This window comes from Oryctolagus cuniculus, chromosome 11, assembly GCF_964237555.1.
Source record: "Oryctolagus cuniculus chromosome 11, mOryCun1.1, whole genome shotgun sequence".
Taxonomy (NCBI): domain Eukaryota; kingdom Metazoa; phylum Chordata; class Mammalia; order Lagomorpha; family Leporidae; genus Oryctolagus; species Oryctolagus cuniculus.
Window position 1 is genome coordinate 79,492,024 of NC_091442.1, and position 22,309 is coordinate 79,514,332.

The following is a 22,309-nucleotide window of genomic DNA, read 5'->3' on the forward strand; positions in this document are numbered from 1 at the left end:
GTGTTAGCTATTGTGAATTTAGCTGCAATAAACATGGAGTTGCAGACAGCTCTTTTATTTGCCAATTTCATTTCCTTTGGGTAAATTTCAAGGAGTGGGATGGCTGGGTTGTATGGTAGGGTTATATTCAGGTTTCTGAGGAATTTCCAGACTAACTTTCATAGTGGCTTTACTAGTTTGCATTCTCACCATCAGTGGTTAATGTCCCTGTTTCCCCACATCCTTGCCAGCGTCTGTTGTTGATAGATTTGTATGCAATCCATTCTAACCAGGGTGAGGTGACACCTCATTGTGGGTTTGACTTGCATGTCCCTGATGGCTAGTGATCCTGAACATTTTTTCATGTGTCTGTTGGCCATTTGGATTTCCTCTTTTGAAAAATGTCTATTGAGGTCTTTGGCCCATCTCTTAAGTGGGTTGTTTGTTTTGTTGTTGTGGAGTTTCTTGATCTCTTTGTAGATTCTGGTTATTAATCCTTTATCTGTTGCATAGTTTGCAAATATTTTTCCCTTACTGTCGGTTGCTTCTGCACTTTCCTGACTGTTTCTTTTGCAGTACAGAAACTTCTCAATTTGATGTAATCCTAATAGTTGATTTTGGCTTTGACTGCCTGTGCCTCCATGGTCTTTTCCAACAAGTCTTTGCCTATACCTATATCTTGTAGGGTTTCTCCAATGTTCTGTAATAATTTGATGGTGTCGGTCATACATTTAGATTTTTATTCCATGTTGAGTGGATTTTTGTGTAAGGTGTAAGGTAGGGGGTCTTGCTTAATGCTTCTGAATGTGGCAATCCAGTTTTCCCAGCACCATTTGTTGAATAGACTGTCATTGCTTGGGATTTGTTTTAGATACTTGATCGAATATAAGTTGGCTGTAGATGTTTGGGTTGATTTCTGGTGTTTCAATTCTGTTCCATTGGTCCATCCATCTGTTTCTGTACAAGGACCATGCTGTTTTGAATATAACTGCCCTGCAGTATGTCCTGAAATCTGGTTGTGATGCCTCCAGCTTTGTTTTTTGTTGTACAAAATTGCTTTAGCTATTCAAGGTCTCTTGCATCTCCATATGAATTTCAGCATCATTTTTTCCAGATCTGAGAAGAATGTCTTTGGTATTTTGATTGGTGTTTCATTGAATCTATAAATTGATTTTGGGAGAATGGACATTTGGATGATTTGGATTCTTCCAATCCATGGTCATGGAAAATTTTTCCTTTTTTTGGTATCCTCTTCTATTTCTTTCTTTAAGATTTTGTAATTCTCATTGTAGTGATCTTTGATATCCTTGGTTAAGTTTACTCCAAGGTATTTGATTGTTTTTGTGGCTATTGTAAATGAGATTGATCTTAGAAGTTCAGCCATGGCATTGCCTGTGTATACAAATGCTGTTGATTTTTGTGCATTGATTTTATATCCTGCTACTTTTCCAAACTCTTCTATGATTTCCAATAGTCTCTTAGGTGAGTTCTTTGGATCCGTTAAATAAGGAATCATATAATCTGCAAAGAGGGATAGTTTGACTTCTTCCTTCCCAATTTGTATCCCTTTAATTACTTTTTATTGCCTAATGGCTCTGGCTAAAACTTCCCAGAACTATATTGAATAGAAGTGGTGAGAGCGGGCATCCCTGTCTGGTACCAGATCTCAGTGGAAATGCTTCCAACTTTTCCCCATTCAATAGGATGCTGGCCATGGGTTTTTCATAAATTGCCTTGATTGTATTGAAGAATATTCCTTCTATACCCAATTTGCTTAGAGTTTTCATCATGAAAGGGTGTTGTATTTTATCAAATGCTTTCTCGGCATCTATTGAGATAATCATATGGTTTTTCTTCTGCAGTCTGTTAATGTGGTGTATCACATTGATTGATTTGCACACATTGAACCATCCCTGCATACCAGGGTTAAATCCCACTTGGTCTGGGTGGATGATCTTTCTGATGTGTTGTTGCATTCTATTGGCGAGAATTTTATTGAGGATTTTTGCGTCTATGTTCATCAGGGAAATTGGTTTGTAATTCTCTTTCAATGCTGCATCTTTTTCATGTTTAGGAATTAAGGTGATGCTGGCTTCATAGAAAGAATTTGGGAGGATTCCCTCTTTTTCAATTGTTCTGAGTAGTTTGAGAAGAATTGGAGTGAGTTCTTCTTTAAATGTCTGGTAGAATTCAGCAGTGAATCCATCTGGTCCTGGGCTTTTCTTTGTTGGGAGGGCCTTTATTACGGTTTCAATTTCTGTTTCAGTTATGGGTCTATTTAGGTTTTCTATGTCTTCATGGTTCAATTTCGGTAGATTGCATGTGTCCAGGAATCTATCCATTTCTGATAGATTTCCCTGTTTGGTGGCATACAACTCTTTGTAGTAATTTCTGATGATTCTTTTTATTTCTGTGGTGTCTGTTGTTACGTTTCCTTTTTCATCTCTGATTTTATTGGTTTGGGTCTTTTCTCTTGTTTTTTTTAGTTAGTTGGGCCAGTGGGGTGTCAATTTTGTTTGTTTGTTTCAAAAAACCAGTTCTTCAATTTGCTGATATTTTGTAATTTTTTTTAAAGATTTATTTATTTATTTATTTTTTTAAACTTTTATTTAATGAATATAAATTTCCAAAGTACGACTTATGGATTACAATGGCTTCCCCCCGATACCGTCCTTCCCACCCACAACCCTCCCCTTTCCCACTCCCTCTCCCCTTCCATTCACATCAAGATTCATTTTCGATTATCTTAATATACAGAAGATCAGCTTAGTATACATCAAGTACGGATTTCAACAGTTTGCTCCCACACAGAAACATAAAGTGAAAAATAATAGATGATTTTTTTTTAAATGATGATGAAATCAGAGCAGACCTATTGTCATGTTTAATCCCAGTGAGAGTCAAGTTGGGAATTGATAATTTCTTTCTTTCTTTTTTTTTTTTTTTTTTTTTTTTTTTTTTTTTTTTTTTTTTACAGAGGATCAGTTTAGTATGCATTAAGTAAGGATTTCAACAGTTTGCACCCCCATAGAAACACAAAGTGAAATATATTGTTTGAGTATTCGTTATAGCATTAAATCTCAATGTACAGCACATTAAGGATAGAGATCCTACACGAGGAGTAAGTGCACAGTGACTCCTGTTGTTGACTTTACCAATTGACACTCCTGTCTATGGCATCAGTAATCTCCCTATGCTCCAGTCATGAGTTTCCAAGGCCATGGAAGCCCTCTGAGTTCTCCGACTCTTATCTTGTTTAGACAAGGTCATAGTCAAAGTGGAGGTTCTCTCCTCCCTTCAGAGAAAGGTACCTCCTTCTTTGATGACCTGTTCTTTCCACTGGGATCTCACTCGCAGAGATCTTTTGCCAGAGTGTCTTGGCTTTCCATGCCTGAAATACTCTCATGGGCTTTTCAGCCAGCTCCGAATGCCTTTAGGGCTGATTCTGAGGCCAGAGTGCTATTTAGGACATCTGCCATTCTATGAGTCTGCTGAGTATCTCACTTCCCATGTTGGATCACTCTCCCCTTTATTTACTCCATTGGTTAGCGTTAGCAGGTACTAGACTTGTCTATGTGCTCCCTTTGACTCCCAGTCCCTCCACCATGACCAACTGTGAACTGAAACTGATCACCTGGAACAGTGAGATGGCATTGGTACATGCCACCTCGATGGGATTGAATTGGAATCCCCTGGTATGCTTCCAACTCCACCACTTGGGGCAAGTCAGCCTGAGCATGTCCCAAATTATACATCTCTTCCCTCTCCCATTCCCACTCCCATGTTCAACAGGGATCACATTTCAGTTAATTTTCAACACTTAAGAATAACTGTGCATCAATTACAGAACTAAACCAGTCATATTAAGTAGAACAGATAAAAAAACTACTAAGAGGGATAATGTATTAAGTTGTTCATTAACAGTCAGGGCTATGCTGATCAAGCCACCGTTTCCCACAGTGTCCACCTCACTCCAACAGGTTTCCCTCTTGGTGTTCAGTCAGTTGTCACCGATCAGGGAGAACATATGGTTGGGAAGGAAGAACTCAAACTATCCCTCTTTGCAGATGACATGATTTTGTATTTAGGGGACCCAAGGAACTCTACTAAGAGACTATTGGAACTCATAGAAGAGTTTGGCAAAGTAGCAGGGTATAAAATCAATGCACAAAAATCAACAGCCTTTGTATACACAGACAATGCCATGGCTGAGGAAGAACTTCTAAGATCAATCCCATTCACAATAGCTACAAAAACAATCAAATACCTTGGAATAAACTTAACCAAAGACGTTAAAGATCTCTACGATGAAAATTACAAAACCTTAAAGAAAGAAATAGAAGAGGATACCAAAAAAATGGAAAAATCTTCCATGCTCATGGATTGGAAGAATCAATATCATCAAAATGTCCATTCTCCCAAAAGCAATTTACAGATTCAATGCAATACCAATCAAGATACCAAAGACATTCTTCTCAGATCTGGAAAAAATGGTGCTGAAATTTATATGGAGGCACAAGAGACCTCGAATAGCTAAAGCAATCTTGTACAACAAAAACAAAGCTGGAGGCATCACAATACCAGATTTCAGGACATACTACAGGGCAGTTGTAATCAAAACAGCATGGTACTGGTACAGAAACAGATGGATAGACCAATGGAACAGAATTGAAACACCAGAAATCAACCCAAACATCTACAGCCAACTTATACTTGATCAAGGATCTAAAACCAATTCCTGGAGCAAGGACAGTCTATTCAATAAATGGTGCTGGGAAAATTGGATTTCCACGTGCAGAATCATGAAGCAAGACCCCTACCTTACACCTTACACAAAAATCCACTCAACGTGGATTAAAGACCTAAATCTACGACCTGACACCATCAAGTTACTAGAGAACATTGGAGAAACCCTTCAAGATATTGGCACAGGCAAAGAATTTCTGGAAAAGACCCGGGAGGCACAGGCAGTCAAAGCCAAAATCAACTATTGGGATTGCATCAAATTGAGAAGTTTCTGTACTGCAAAAGAAACAGTCAGGAGAGTGAAGAGACAACCGACAGAATGGGAAAAAATATTTGCAAACTATGCAACAGATAAAGGGTTAATAACCAGAATCTACAAAGAGATCAAGAAACTCCACAAAAACAAAACCAACAACCCACTTAAGAGATGGGCCAAGGACCTCAATAGACATTTTTCAAAAGAGGAAATCCAAATGGCCAACAGGCACATGAAAAAATGTTCAAGGTCATTAGCAATCAGGGAAATGCAAATCAAAACCACAATGAGGTTTCACCTCACCCCGGTTAGAATGGCTCACATGCAGAAATCTACCAACAACAGATGCTGGCGAGGATATGGGGAAAAAGGGACACTAACCCACTGTTGGTGGGAATGCAAACTGGTCAAGCCACTATGGAAGTCAGTCTGGAGATTCCTCAGAATCCTGAAGATAACCCTACCGTTCGACCCAGCCATCCCACTCCTTGGAATTTACCCAAAGGAATTTAAATTGGCAAACAAAAAAGAGGTCTGCACCCTAATGTTTATTGCAGCTCAATTCACAATAGCTAAGACCTGGAACCAACCTAAATGCCCATCAACGATAGACTGGATAAAGAAATTATGGGATATGTACTCTTTAGAATACTATACCGCAGTAAGAAACAACGAAATCCAGTCATTTGCAACAAAATGGAGGAATCTGGAACACATCATGCTGAGTGATATTTTGTAATTTTTTTGATTCAATTCTGTTGATTTCTTTTCTAATTTTAATTATTTCTCTTCTCCTACTGGTTTTGAGTCTGGTTTGCTGAAGTTTTTCTAGATCCTTGAGATGAATTGAAAACTCATCTGTTTGGTGCCTTTCCAATTTCTTGATGTAGGCACCTATTGCTATAAATTTTCCTCTTAACACTGCTTTTGCTGTATCCCATAAGTTTAGGTATTTTTTTTGTGCTGTTATCCTCATTTACTTCCAAAAAGTTTTTGATTTCTCTTTTGATTTTTTTCTATGACCAAGTGTTCATTCAAGAGTATGTTGTTCAGTCTCCATCTGTTTGCATATGCTCTAGGGTTTTCTGAGTTGCTAATTTCCAGGTTCATTTCACTGTGTTCTGAGAAGCTGTATGGTATGATTCCAATTCTTTTGAATTTGCTGAGAGTCCCCCAATACTACTGTATTGGAGTCTAAGTCTCCCTTTAAGTTCCTAAATATATCTTTTAAATAAACCGGTGCCCTGTAATTAGGTGTGTATATGGTTTTAATAGTTACATCTTCCTGTTGAATTGATCCCTTAATCATTATATAATGCCCCTCTTTGTCTCTCTTAACAGTTTTTGTGTTAAAGTTTATTTTGTCTGATATTAAGATGACTACACCAGCTCTTTTTTGGTTTCTGTTGGCATGAACTATCTTTTTCCAACCTTTCACTTTCAAACTGCATGCATCATTGTTAGAAAGATGTGTTTCTTTTTTTTTTTTTTTTTGAAAATCAAACAACAATTTGTTTATTACTAAAACCATACTCAATCCTCAGCAAAATCAAGGAAAGCAATTAGAGTGTGTTTTATATTCCTGGCTTTTTGTATTGATGCATACAATTTGGGGTAAAGAAGATGTAATTGTCTATCACAAAATGCAGGTATATATATTGAGAAACTTAGTCACATCCCATCAAAGCACCTTGTACTACAAGGCAAAGAAACTACAATGAAATCAATGAAGACTTTCATACCAAAAAAGATTTTATGTATTCTAAAATACCCGTATTACTCTTTTAGGTGTTTCTTTCTTAAATCATGCAGAGAATATGTTCTGTGTAAAATCTTTCTAAGATCATTTATTGGAAATATAGAATTTAAAAAAATAGCAACACCTAAAAACTTAATATAGCAATTCAAAGTCAATATAATGGCACATAAAATGAAGTGAAAAACCAAAATATATACTTTTTCTTAAATAGTATTGTTTATTATATCCAACTTGAAATGTCCAAACTCTGAAAGCTTATTTTTATCATATTATCCTTTCTTCAGATGTAATCAATATTATCATACTAGGATATATAAGTATAGAAAGAAACTGCTACTCAGCATTTCCTAAAGTCATCTACTCAAATTAATTGTGCTTACTATTAGACAATAAAACTCAAAGTAGTCACAGAAATAAATAACACTAGAAAAGGGAACACTATTTTCAATTTGTCCCTCCTCATGCTCCCTTCACACCTGCTGAGAATTCACAAAAAAAAGGCCTTAATATTTTCACAGATAATGAAGTAGGCTTAAAGCATTCAAAATACAATATTTTGAAAAGTGAAAATCTCCAATAGGAAACAATGCTATAAAGAAAAGAGCTAAAATAATGTAATTGGTAATATGACAGAACCAATAAATTGGTCTGGAAAAGCAGAAGGCAGATGATGAAATTGCACTTAATTCTGAAGCAAGTCAGATCTATCCTATCATTCCTACTGCTTTCTAACAAAATAAGCATTTACAACATGGTTTTTCCCTTCCCTTACAAAAAGGCTCAGCACAACCATTTATACATTCTAGTTGGTTTTTAACATTTGGTCATAACTGATAAACAAGGTCACACAATTTTACCCTATCGAGTCTGCTGATCTGTATCATACTGCTGCATGGCAGAATCAGACAGTTCTAATACAGGATTTACAAACCCAGAATACTCAGAATTGCCATTATCATCCATTTCCGCACTAACAAAATCATTCTCCCACTCCAGCCCATTGGAATCATCAGAGGCTGATGTCGGATTACTTCCAGTCTTCTTGCTGCTGCACTTCAGTGCTGCCCGGAGAATGTCTTCCTCTGTTTTGGAACATTCTCTCATGGGAAGCATTCTAGTCATCCCTTCTTCATCTTCCCACTCTAGGTCTAAGGATGTGCTGTCATCATTTCCACTAGTTGATTTAGTTTTGGTCATTAAATCACAACTGCTTTCTGTATTTGGTGTAAGAACTGTGGCATCAGATGAGAGTCTACTACTTCGAAAAACTTCATACTGTGACTTTATATTTCTCAAACAAGATTCAAAGTCATCTTCTGGTCCTGAACTTTGATATTCTCCATTGTTGGAAGGATGACATCGCTGTGCAACTCTCTGCCTTTCTTGCTCTTTTTGAATTTTCTTATCAATGTCTTTCTGTTTTTCAGCAATAGAATCATAATGTCTTTCTCTTAGGTCAACAATTTCTTCCTCAGTAAGAGGTCTATGACTGCTTTCTGGACTTTCCCCTTCATCACTTTCTACTAGATTCTCAAACTCTATAGTTAAGTGCTCACCTCCTGAGCATGTTCTAAAATACTTGGATCCTCCGCCGCCTCCTACACGCTGCAGCCGCCCCGCTTCTTTGCGGAGCAGCCCAAAGCACTGCGTCCAGCAGCAGTTCCCCATCGCATGCCTCCCAGGGGCCGCCGCTCCTCCACCACCTCCCTCTCAAAACCCAAACCCAGGTCTGGCAGCCACATCCGCGCGGTGCGAGCTGAAAGGGGGTTCGGGGGACCGAGCGCGGGCCGGCCGGAGCGCGGTGGCCAGAGGGTTGGGGCGACAGGAGGGACGAGGCGCTCGGAACAAAGGCAGCGGTTACTCCAGGGGCCGCCAAGTCGACGCCGCGTGAGGGAGGAGCGCCGGGCTGAGGGCTCCGGGCTCCTTCGCGGTCCGCATGGCCCCTATAGCCTCAGCGCCCAGCACAGCAGCAGTGACCGCCTCCAGCCGCCAGAGAAGGCCCAGATGTGTTTCTTGTAAGCAGCAAATAGATGGGTTTTGTGTTTTAAACCATTCAGCCAGTCTGTGCCTTTTAAGTGGAGAGTTGAGGCCATTTACATTCAATGTGACTATTGATAAGTAGTGACTTTGCCCTGCCATTTTCCCAAAGACAGTTCTAATATATGCTTTGAACTTCCTGTGGTCTTTTACTGGGAGATTTTCTTCCTTTACCATCTTTCGTACTGATGGCCGTGTTTCTGTGTTTCTGTGTGTAACACATCTTTAAGCATCTTTTGAGTGCTGGATGAATAGTGACAAATTCTTTATATTTCTGTTTGCTACGAAAGGTCTTTATTTCACCTTCCTTCACAAATGGGAGCTTTGCAGGATATAATATTCTGGGCTGGCAGTTTTTCTCTCTTAGTACCTGGGCTATATCTCAACATTCCCTCCTAGCCTGTAGGGTTTCTGATGAGAAATCTGCTGTGAGTCTAATTGGAAATCCTCTGAGAGAAATCTGACCTTTCTCTCTTGCACATTTTAGAATCTTTTCTCTATGTTTCACTGTGGTGAGTTTGATTACAATGTGTCATGGTGAAGATCTCTTTTGGTCATGTTTACTGGGAGTTCTATGTGTTTCCTGTACTAGGATGTCTCTGTCCTTCTCCAAACCTGGGAAATTCTCTGCTAGTATCTCACTAAAAAGGCCTTCTAATCCTTTCTCTCTCTCTTTATGCCTTCAGAAACTCCTAGAGCCCGAATGTTGGCTTTTTTAATAGTATCCTGTAGATTCCCAACAATAGTTTTTAGATTTCTAATTTCTTCTTCTTTTCTTTGGTTTGACTGTATACTTTCCTGTGCTCTGTCTTCCAAGTCTGATATTCTCTTTTCTATCTCACTGATTCTGTTTTTAAGGCTCTCAAATGTGTTTTTCATTTGTTCTATTGAATTCTTCATTTCATTTTGATTTCTCTTCAATATCTCAATTTAATGTTCTACAAAATTCCTCATTTCATTTTGACTCCTCCATAAGATTTCATTTTCATGAGATTTTCTGTCCTCTCCTGTATGGATTTCTGTAGTTCATGCATTTGTTTTTGATAGTTTCTAAATGTTCTTATCATAAATTCTTTGAAATCTGTTTCTTGCATTTCTTCTATCTCATCATCTTCATAATCTTGCATTGGAGTGTCATGTTCATTTGGGAGCATCATGATTTCTTCCTTGTTCTTGTTTCATTGGTGTCTGCATTTATTGTTGGCATTGTGGAGATATTCTTTAGTTTCTTCTTTTTTTCTCACTGTGGTGGCTTTTCTCATTATACTGTGACTCTAGATTAAATGGACTGTCTGCTTTTGGTGAATTGCTAGAGGCTTGGTGGGTGTAGCCAGAGAGCTCTATTCAGTTCTTCAGGGTTAAGGGTGTGCCAAAGGTGACACACCTGGGTTTGGCATGTTAAATCTTCTCTCTCTCTATCTCTCTCTCTCTTTTTTTATTCAGAAGGGAAGTAATTCCACTCAGCTGAGCTCTTCTCCGTGATGGCAATCAGTGCCTGAGCACCATCCCCAGTGGATATAATATTCGTCTGCTCTGTCCCAAGGACCACACAAAGGATCTGTGCAGTCCTCAGTGTAAGCTCAGATTCTCCTGCAATGTCTCTCACCAGGTTGCCAAGGTTACCGAGTTTGTGGTGTCTCCCACTGAAACTACTCATGTCTCAGCCACACCATGAGTTCTCCCACACACCCTCAGTTTTTTTTTTTTTTCACAGTCCCGGTTCAAAAGCTCCACACATTCACTAGGTCTTAGTCTCCTGTTATTTCTCCCCACCAGAGTCAGGTTTTTCTGTTTGGTTGAGCATGGGCGAAGCCCTGAGTTGGCACAGCTGTTATGTATGTCCAAAATGGCACCTGCTCTGTTGTCTTGCTTGCCTTTGTAAGGTGAGTGGAGAGAGAGAATCGTCTCTGTACCATTTCCTTTTATTTGTTTTTTTTTTTTTTTTTTTTTTTTTTTTTTTTTTTTTATCTCCTCTAGTTGGCTGGTGTACTTTCCCCCATGGGGCTTCAAGCCTCGTTCCCTTTAGGCTCTTTCTGCTACTATTCTGCCAGTGTCTCAGGCTACTGTGGTTTTGCCTCACCTCCCTTTCCAGCACTGGTACGTAGACTCAGCAGCTGGGATCCCGAGCCATGGGTGCCTGTGCCCTCCATATGGGTCTACCATGTCCCACTAATTCTGGAAGAGTTTCCTATGCAGTTTTTTCCCTAACTCTTCCCTGAGACTACAGTATCTCCACTTTTATTAAACTATCTTTTCCTGGACTATCAGTGAGTTCCCTCCCTATTCTGCCATCTTGGAGCCCTCCTTCTTTTATAATTTCTCAAATGCATATTATCTAATGTATGTGTTAGAGTATCAGTTGGCATAAATTCAGGAAATTATTACATATTTGAAAATCTGTTTTCTAAAAGTTCATGTATATTATGGTTCATGGTATTTATAAATATATAATGAATGCTACAGTCTGTACTCACCTTGTTTTCAGCCTTAGAATCACCTAGAAAATGGCCTGATGCTTGAAAACACAGCAGACATCACACAATCATGAGACCATACAAATAAGAACAAATGTTAACATCTACTAACAGTAGAATAAAAAGCCTGGAAGAGCCTGGGACCTCAATGGAATCCTTGAAGAATTCTATTAGTTCTGACTGCCTACTTTGGTACATCTTAGTGTATCAGAAAAATAATTCACTACTTGTTCATTTCACTGAAGTTTGACTTCTGTTATTTGCAGAAAAACACATCCTGTCAATTAATGAAGACTGATAATTCTGGGTGAGATAAGGAGAGCCCTCTTTCCAACCCCTGCCCTAGAGAACAGATGACAGATGACTCAGCTGATAGAATGTAGTGTTGTTTAAACTAATAGAAACTAGGGTCGTTAAACTCACAGGAATAGAATGGCCAGAAGATCTTTAGAGAATTTCAATGCCTATTATTCAATATTGTTTGCAGTGTTGCACTGTTGTCAAAAAAAGGTAACCTTACTAATCATTTGTGAATGGAATCTTATGGAAATTAGAGAAAGAATTAATTCCTCATCTGTATCAAAACACACACAATGGAAAAGTATGGAAGTAGGCATCCCAAGGTCAAACAGAATTCACAGAAATTTTGGGGTAGCTCTAGGCCTATACACATTGTGCCATCTAGTCTAGGAATTTGAGACAATTTTACTAGGGTATTTGTGATTAGAAGCTTTTTGGATGACATTTGAACTGTATGTCTTTAATCCAATGATTTTACAATAAATTGGTCAAATTGAAAAAATCCTATTTGTATACATTCAATACTGAGAAGTTAGAATGTTTTTAAATGTTTTATTTTTCACCTTCTAAATAGGGGAAAAACAAGATAAAATATTGATTCTTATGAATGTTATATAAACATATAATCAGTAAGGAATGACATTTATGCTAGATATTATACAACCTAAAATAACCTCAATTCTATCTTTTTTCCAGTTGGAGGGTTAAAAAAGTTTAAGCTATATTTCTGGGGTGGGTATATGGCTTAGCAGTTGATACACCACTTGGGATATCCATACCCATACTGGAGTTCCAGGGTTTGAATCCTGGCTCTGCTCCCAATTCTAGTTTCCTGCTAACGTGCACCCTGGGAGATAGCAGATGATGACTCAAGTAGTTGGGTCTCTGCCACCCATACAGGAGACCAAGACTGAATTATTGGCTCTAGGCTTCAAGCTGTCAGCCCTCAAGGAATTTGGTGAGAGAGCCAGCAAATGTGAATGCTCTCTCCCTGTCTCACTGCTTCTCAAATAAATTTTTAATATATCTAAAACATCCTTCATTTCTTAGACTCCATTGCAGCTAGGCTTCTGGATTTGAATCCAATATTTCTCCCAGGAGAGACTTGAGAGGTGAAAGTAAAGTTGAAAGCATCTTTTTTTGTGGTTCTTGGCTGCTTGCTGACATGTTGAGTTCTGCAAGTGTGAGCTTCCTCATAGCAGTATCCCATTCTTCAGTTTCTTGGGTGTTTAGACGAGTTATAACTTTAAAAAAATGTTGTTCCTATTTCTGGGGATGGTGTCCTATTCCAAATCTGGGTCCCTATGGCCATGTGTGATTGGAAACTGGGGCGTATGTTTACTTAGGCGAAAGTCTCTCTCTCCAGTGACTCAGAATTAGCACATAGATTCTTGTTCTGGGGTTCTCAAATTTCAGATTCTTAAGAACGATGAACAGAACTTGTTAAAACTGAAGAATTCAGTGCTGTACTTTTCGTGCCTCTCAGAAATGTCCATTTTCAACAAAGCACCTCCATGAGATTCTGATGGAGATGGCACCTTTGAAGAGGCATAGCGCAGTTCACGGGGCGCGGTTTGTTGCTGTGCAGTTCAATTGAGAGGCATATGGAGCTGGGACTACAGCAACGACTACCTGCCTATAGAAGCAAAGAAAAGTGAGTCTACTTCATAGGGGTTAACATGAGGGAGAAGTAGAGATAAGAGGCAGAGTGCCCTGATTCTTCTTAGCTCTTGTTCTCATAGACTCCTTTGAGTTCTAGCTACATTCCCTGACCTTGGGTATCATATTCTCACCAAGATCTTAAAATACCTCCTTTTTAATTTAATCTACCCTGAATTTTTTTCTCTTTCTTCTATTTTTTTTTAAAGATAAAACAGTGAATCAATTCTTGTGAATCAGGAATTCTTATCAATCTGTTGAAGATATGTTAGTTCTGTTGTATATTTGTGAAGTTTTTTTTTTTTTTTTTTTTAAGATTTATTTGAAAGGCAGAGAGAGAGAAAAAAATCTTGTATCTGCCAGTTCACTCCCCAAATGGCCCTAAAGTCCAGGGCTGGGATGTGCTGAGCTAAAGCTGGAACTTCTTCCAGGTCTCCCACATGGATGCAGGGCCATCTTCTGCTGTTTTCCCAGGCACATTAGCGGAAAGCTGGATCTGAGGGAGAGCAGGTGGGACTTAAACTGGCATCTGAATGGGATGCCAAAGTTGCAAGTGGTAGCTTTACCCACTACACCACAACGCCAGCCCCTGAAGATATTTTTAAAGGTCAGTTTCATATATGCCAGTTGTGAAGCCACTGGAAGCTGGAGAATGAACACGAATTTTTCTTCAGGAAGTTCCTATCTTCAAATCCACATAATATTACATGAGTACTAGAAGCCATGCAGTGTGGAGCATATATTACCAATTTCTGATTTCTGTTGGGGAGGTAAGGCCTGTTAGGCTCAGAGAGATGAGAAACTTACCTGAAGTCACACAGCTAGATGCTAGGTCTAAAATTTGAACCCAGACTATTAACAATGCCTCTTCAAGTTCCCACTTCATAAACCTAAACACTAGAAATACATAAATGAACAAAGCAGATTAAAGCTTCTAGCCACATAGCACGTACATTCTAGTGGGAAAATGTACTGATAAACAAATAAATGTAAATGCTAGAATAAAAAGCATGTTAAAGCTACAAAGGGACTGGGCAAAGGTGTGTGTGAGTGTGTGTGTGTGTGTGTGTGTGTGTGTGCATGTGTGATATGGGAAGGCAGGGGAAGCCTTCCTAATAAGCTCACTTTAGCAGAGACCTAAGGGAAATGAGTGAGTAATGCTCAAAGCAGAGGGAGTACTCTGTGAGGGGAGAATATTCATTGTGAAGTCCCAGGAGCCAGTAGAAGTCACAACCCTTTCTTCTTTTCTAAGGAGAGAAATGTAAGCTTTATGAAAAGAATAGCTCTACTTAGTGGATGAATTCATCCCTTTTAGTTTTAGTTTCCTTTTCCTTACTTTCTTAACTCTACTACAACCTAAGCCTGCTTACAAAGTTGGACTATTTTATGTCATCTTTACTTTGTACTTAAAATTTTCTGAGTAGCAGTGATCAATTGCATTGGTTGCTTAGTCTTCCCTTTATGTTAAAACAGAAAAGTAGGGTGAGGAATTCACACTGAAAACCGGAACAGAACATATGAGGTAAAAATTGCATGGAAACATAGAATTAAATGATGTTTGCATAGTTTTTCATTATATGCATTTTTCTCAGCTCCTGAGGATCTCTCAGCTATTGGTTTCCTAGAGCTGCTATAACAACTATCAGCAATTGCACAGCTGAGAACATAAGAAAATGATTCTCTCACAGTTCTGGAGGCCAAAAATCTGAAACCAAGGTGTTTGCAGTACCTTGTTCACCTGAGGTTCCAGGAAGAATCTGCTCTTGCATCTTCCTAGCTTCTGATGCTTGCTTGCAGTCCTTGGTACTTTCTGGCTATGAGAAATTTACTCCCATCTCTACCTACTTGCTATGTGTCTTCTTTTATGTGTTTGTCCTTAACGGGTCCAGTTCTCCCTCTGTTTATACAGATACCTGTCATTGGATTTAGAGCCCATCCTATTTCAGTGTGACCTCATCTCCATTTACTTACATCTGTGAAGACTATTTCTAAATAAGATCATACTCACATACTCACCCAGAATAGAATGCCAGAGGTAAGACTGGGATTCCAAACCAATGCTTCTAAGAAATGAACGATGTTTTCTCCTTAGTTAAGTTGAATGGGATTCTGGGTGGGAGGGGAGTATTTAACCCAAAACAGGGGAACTCTCAAGTATAACTGCCTTTCAGGCAAATGTAAATCATCTTTTTTATCCATTCCCACTCTCACAAATATAAACTGATTGACTTAAAGTCTTTCATCAATAGCTGGAATCAGGAGACTTTTTTAAAGGTCCAGATAGTAAATATCTTATGCTTTGGGGGCTTTCAGCTTTGCTGTGTAGTGAGAAAGTAGTCAAAGATGATATAGGAACATGTGCAAGGCTGTATTCTAAAAATACTTTATTTACAGTAACAGATGGCCAGCCTAATTTGGCTTCAGGCTATGGTTTGCCAATTCCTAATTACAGCACTGAGAAATTTGTAAACGGATATATACTCATATAATAGCTACCTAAATTCCTGTGAGCTTTGGTAGAGATTCCAGTGGTTTGAGAACAAAATTAAATGGATAATATTGTGCAGGGAATTGTATTCATTGGTTTGAATAACTCCTACCTTCCCTTCTACCTTAAGACTGAAGAACACTAGAAGAGGAAAAAAGGAAGAAAACATTTTAGGTGTGATAGGCATATTGCCATAAAAGTGATAGCTCAATATTACTGTGAACGCAATGTGCCCTGTAGCATCTTTCAATGAAATAAATGTTAATGTTTTCTCACAAAATACTGTAGCACATATACAGTTATATCACATAGTACCAATCTGGCCAAGTTAAAAAAAATAGTGCACAGGACTACAATTTAATGTATTATGGGGCTGGCACTGTGGTGTAGCAGGTAAAGCTGCCATCTGCAGTGCCAGCATCCCTCTCTCTCTTTCTGCCTCTCCTTCTCTGTGTAACTCTGACTTTCAAATAAATAAATAAATCTTTTAAAAAATTTAATGTATTATGGAATATTTTCATGAGCTGGTTATTCTCTATTGCTTTTCATGTATTTTTCATCCTGGAGGGGATATAGGCCAACATGGAAAGATCCCACTAGCCTTCAACATCATTAAACTAATATATTAGGTTTTTAACGCTGTACTTATCAACTATGTTGCTGTGGTAGACAATACTGCTATCACAAATAGATCCTTAAATATAAAGTCACCAACAAAACAGAGGTCACATATTCAATGCAGTGCCCAACTCAATAAATACTAGCTATTTATCATGAGCCTGGCATGCTTCCTAAAAACCACCCTGTTTCAGAGAGGAATAAACCAAGGTTACCCAGAATAGAATGCCAGAGGTAAGACTGAGATCCTAAACCAATGCTTCTAAGAACTGAACAATGTTTTCTCCTTAGTTAAGTGGGAATAACTGGGTTCTGGAATTAAAAGAACTGTGCTCCTATATCCAATTTAATTGTTTTCAATATTAACTAGACCTAAAAGGTAACTGTCAAAATCCCTTTCCATTTTCCATCCAACCCAGGTCTGAGGAAGACAGGCTGTCCTCATTCAATTACACAGCACAAACAGCCTACTTGCAGTCAGTCTGTGGAGATACTGACACAGACCAAAAGCTGACCTTGAATAACTTCTGTTTACAAAGGAGACTTTTTAAAATACTAACATTTAGAGAGAAAACATAAGACAATTTTATACTTTAAGTAAACAACTTTGAGAAGAGGGATTTTAAAAATGTATCATTTTACTTTTCATAAGTAAACCATATGGAATTTCCACCCTCACAGAGCTTATAAATGACTTTGCCTGGTTGTCTTGAAACTTGACCCTCTAAATGCCAAACTCAGTAAAGTATGAAGAGCAGTTGGTATGTGGAACCGATATCCTAAAAAGAAAGCAGACTTATGGATTAGGAGGAATGTCTTTCTCAGTCACAAAATTTTGGCTTGATTTTATCTCTCAAAATCTTTCAACTTTTGTATATCTATTCTAGAAAAGTCCCTCTCATCATTTGCCTTTGGTATTTTCCAAGGAAGTGAGGAAAATTAACACACTGGTCTATAATGCATTTTAAGACACCAGGTGACTGAATGAAAGCATAAGGACTCCTTGGGTAACCTAATGATGTATTGCTCTTTGTTTTAATATGTTTTAAGATCATTATTCAACAATTATTTTATAGGAGTGTTGTTTTGACTAATAGGAGTAATTTATTTTTCACTTAAGAACATTTTCTATTTGGGGAAAAGCAGGGACAATATATGTTTATATAAGAAAGCCAAGAGAATTAGTTAGAACCTATTTCATATATACACATGTGACACTAGGATGAATCATGGATTGCTGGGCTACACTGATCCTCAGTGTAGTTCTGAATGCAAGGTTTCCTTGTATTAGTTAGCAAATGCTGAATAACAACCACTAGAAAAATAACCACCATTTATTGTCACTCAGAAGTATACACATCTTTCTTGTAGGACTACTGATCTGGGCCAAGCTTGACTGATTGAGCTGGGCTTGTTCACGTGTTTTTTTGCCAATGGTTGGTAGGAAGCTGGCTTGCTCAGAAAGGTCACTCCTGGAATAAATCCACTATATTCCAACCAGTCTTTCATCTCCCAGCTTGTGAGCCCAGAAACTTTCTGATGCAGGCAGAAATCCAAAGTCAAAAAAAGCCGAAGCATAGGACAGGTCATTCTCTTTGTTGCATTCTATTAGCCAGAGTAAATCGCCAGGCCAGCCAGATTTAAGGTGTCGAAATGGACTCTACCAGGTGACAGGAGGAACAGGAAAATCACAGTGGACTGCAAATGAGCCAATTGGGGTGGGTGGAAAATTGGAGACATATTTATACCTACTCGACCATGATCTGTAACTGTGAAATCCTGAAATGAGTAAGTTTGTCTTGAGTAATCTGCCGCTTCCCCCGCAGTAGCACGTATCAATGGAAAACGTGGTGGTTTAGAATTATGATGTAGGTTGAAGCCCTAGCTCTGTCATTTCTTTGGCAAGTCCTTTTATTCGCTAAGCATTAATTTGTCTTTTTATGCATAAACCACATTTATGTTACTAAACTCACATTAATAAATATGTACTGCTGTGCAGCTGTAAAGAGTATGTGAAAGTTTATAACTGCTCTTTCTTCTTATAGACACAGTGTTAGTATATGCATCTTATGTAAGAGAAAAAGCCCGAGGTCCTTCCCTAACCCAGCTTTCTCCAGCAATGAGATCCTCAGGTCAGCAGGCCTGATGACATTAGGTCACTGTCTTCTGAATGGTTTTTGCTATGGAAACTCTCATGTGTCTAATAAGTTAAAAGACTCTTCCATTTAGATGCGCAGCTGGTTCCTGGCCACTGAATCCCTTCCACCACCACCACTTGGATCCTCTCCTTGCACAGATTTCCTCTGCTCCACACTGGAAGTCTCCCCAGACCCCTCTGCCCACACTGCTCTGGACCTCCCTAGATTTTCACTCTATTTCATCATAACATGTGAACCTTCCCAATTTCTTTTTCTTGTCTTCAAATTATTTAGCCAATCTGATAAACAAGTTCATCCACAGTTGCTAGTATTGGTACATAAAACTGACATTTTTATCATGAGCCTTCTGAGCAACTCAGAGCAACTCCCACACTTCTGTTAAGCTCCCCTCGGTTCTCAAAACACTCTGCACACACTGTCTCAATAATTACAACCAACTCTTGAGCAATTATAAAGGCTTTAACTACATTTGCCCTATTGTCTCCACTGCAAGTCACGAGCCCCAGCTCTGTGCTCCACTCTGTGTGATTTCAAGCACGTCAGTCACCTCATTTTACCATTTTACACTTTATTTTTATTGGCTCTAAGTTAAGCACTTTGACAAATTGTCTTTGAGAGCCACTACCAACTCTGAGATCTTATGGTATTCTATAATATCTACAAAGTGAAAAATGGAGAACCCATTATTTTGAATATTGCTTTGTTTTGTGGTTACATTAATCAGTTATCGTGATGACATACAGATGACAAAATCATAATTTATTACTTCTTTTTTTTACTGATTTATTTTTATTTGTTTTTTTTTTTTTTTTTCCCCAGAAATCGTTTATTTAGGGTATTCAAACTTCATGCATTTCATAAATATAACTTCGGGAACAGTGATTTTTTTCCTACCCTACCCACCTTCCCACCCACACTTCTATCCATCTTCCTCCTCCCTCTCCTATTCCCATTCTTACTTTTTACTGAAATCTATTTTCAGTTAACTTTATACGCCTATAATTAACCCTGTACTAAATAAAGAGTTCAACAAACTAAGTAAAGAGTTCAACCTGTACTCAACAGTTGAGACAAAGACTGTTCACAAAGTCATGGTATCTCGAAGTGTCCATTTCACTTTTATAGATTTCCTTTTAGGTACTCTATTAGTTATCACAAATCAGGGAGAACATATGGTATTTGTCCTTTTGGGACTGGCTTATTTCACTAATGCTTACTGAGGAGTCTTGACAAGAAGTTGCTTGAAAAATTGTCTTATCTTTACTTTAGTGTCCTAATGTGAATTGAAGAGTCATTATACTGTGACATATTGTGGGGAGCAACTCAGGACTAGACTAAGTTACTGGAATTAAGACTTATTCTATGCATCTGCTCTCCCACAATATGGCGCTGAGAAGGGAGAAACAGCTTCTACACAGCTGCCTCCAGTTCAACCAATAAACTGTAGGACCTGCTCCTGATTGGAGGAGAGCAGCGTACTCGGCGTGTGGGTAGCAGAGTTGGGATTGGTGGAAGAGGACTATAAAGGAGGAGAGAGACAACATGCACGAGGAACATCTAAGAGGAACACCTGTGCAGCCCCTGAGAGAGCCAGGTGTGCCGTTCCCCCGCGGAAGTGGGGAAAGTGGCAGGGGGAACCGCCCTTCCACGGAGGTGGAAGGGATGGTAGCCAACCCGGGAAGAACCAGCAGCAAACCCGGGGAGGGCCGAGCAGACGAAAGAACAGCGCAGGGTCCTGTGTCGTTCCTCCACGAAGAGGGGGAGCGACATAATGGTGCCGTGACTCGGATATGAAGCCTAGGCAGGGTTTAGTGTCGTTCCTCCGCGAAGAGGGGGAGCGACACATATGGTGATATATTTTATCTTACATGTATCTCTATTCCAAGGCATGGACAACTGAACAAAAAGAATCAGAAGGAAAGAAGGTAGGGAGGCAGTGAACACTGAACTCTTACTGTGTGTGTGGTAAGAAATGGTTACAGAAACACGGCATGGACAGAGTTTGCTAGGTGTTCTCCACATTCTTGGTCCTTTCTTTCCTGGGCTCTCAGGGAGCTTACATCTCCCACCTTTTGCTGATAGTTAATGTCTGTGTACTTGTATTCCAGCAGACAGAAAGTAAGTGCAAGTTATGAATACTGACTCCAGGTCTGACTTTATAAAGCCTCCCAAATATGTTGAGGCCCAAAGTGAGATAGCAACTTTTGCATATTATACATGTGGCAAACCAAGATTCACGTTTGGTTCAGTATGATTCCTCTTATATGGAGGCCATAAACGCTCCTTGCATGAATCAAGGAGAGCTCATTAAAAATTTATCTATTATTTGAGAGGTAAAGAGACAGAGAGAGCTCCCACCTGCTTGTTTACTCCCCAGATACCTGCAACAGCCATGCCCAGGCCAGCCTGAAGTTGAGAGCTGAGAACTCAACCCACATCTTCTATGTGGATGACCAGGATATCATTGCTTGAGCCATCACTACTATCTCCCCGAGTTTGCATTAGCAAGGAGCTGGACCTAGGAACTGAACCCAAGTTCTCAGATATGGGATGTGGGTATCTTAACCAGGAGGCTAAACATGTGTCTTGCTTATTTGAGTTTTAATGTAGAAATTCTCATCATACTTTCACATGTTGGACAAAATTATAGAAAGACCATAATTTCTACCATATTCTGTATCCAATGTGAGTACCAATGTGTTGCAATGGTGTTCTAGATTCTGCCATTTACTGGTCTATGATTTAGGCAAATCAACTTTCCAATCTGGAAAATAAAAGTTAAAACAGAAACTTTATATCCTAATGTTTAAACATTATATCCTCATGTTTTCAAACAAACAAAAGAACCCAATCCAAGATGCTTTGGAATGCCTAGCAAATGGTTATGCCAGCTCTCCAATTTCCCTCGTTTAAAACAACAGGATACCCTTTTCGGCAACTGCATCTAAGATTTTTTTTTATTATTATTATTTTAAAGGCAGAGTAACAGAGAGATGGGAGAGGGAAGAAGAGAGATTCTCCATCCACTGATCCCCTCCCCCTAATAGCTATAGCTGCTAGGACTGTAGCCAAATCTTCCCTGTGGAATGACTTAAGTACTTGGGCCATTACCTGCGCCTCTAAAGAACATTAGAAGGAATCTGGATCAGACATATGAAAAGATGCTCAGAATCACTAGCCATCAGAGAAATGCAAATAGAAAACATAATGAGGTTTTACCTTACTCCAGTTAGAATGGCTATCATACAAACATAAAAAAATAGGGGCCGGTGCTGTGGCGCAGCAGGTTAATGCCTTGGCCTGAAGTGCCGGCATCCCACATGGACACTGGGTCTAGTCCCGGCTGCTCCACTTCTGATCCAGCTCTCTGCTATGGCCTGGGAAATCAGTAGAAGGCCCAAGTCCTTGGGCCCCTGTACCTGCGTGGGAGACCCGGAAGATGCTCCTGGCTCTTGGCTTCGGGGTCGACGCAGCTCCGGCCATTGCGGCCATCTGCAGATTGAACCAGTGGATGGAAGACTTCTCTCTCTGTTTCTACCTCTCTCTGTAATTCTGTCTTTCAAGTAAACAAAATAAATCTTAAAAAATTTTAAAAAATAATAATAAATGCTGGTGAGGATGTGGGGGATAAAGGTCCCTAATACACTGTTGGTGGCAATGTAAACTAGTACAACCATTATGGAAGACAGTATGGAGATTCCTCAGAAACCTGAAAATTTCTGAGGATACCATATAAGCCAGCCATTCCACTCCTGGGGATTTATCCAGACAAAATAAAATCAGCATACAAAAGAGTTATCTGTATCCCCATGTTTATAGCAGCTCAACTCATAA

General features: G+C 39.1%; 1 long non-coding RNA gene and 1 pseudogene across 1 annotated transcript in view; both read right to left on the reverse strand.

Moving 5' to 3' along the window:
- The window catches only part of LOC103348333 (uncharacterized), a 166,085-nt gene that overhangs the window by 3,090 nt on the left and 140,686 nt on the right, over window positions 1-22,309 (reverse strand). The gene's annotated exons all lie outside the window — the stretch shown is intronic.
- On the reverse strand, window positions 6,455-8,738 carry LOC100349068 (AP-1 complex-associated regulatory protein pseudogene; annotated as a pseudogene).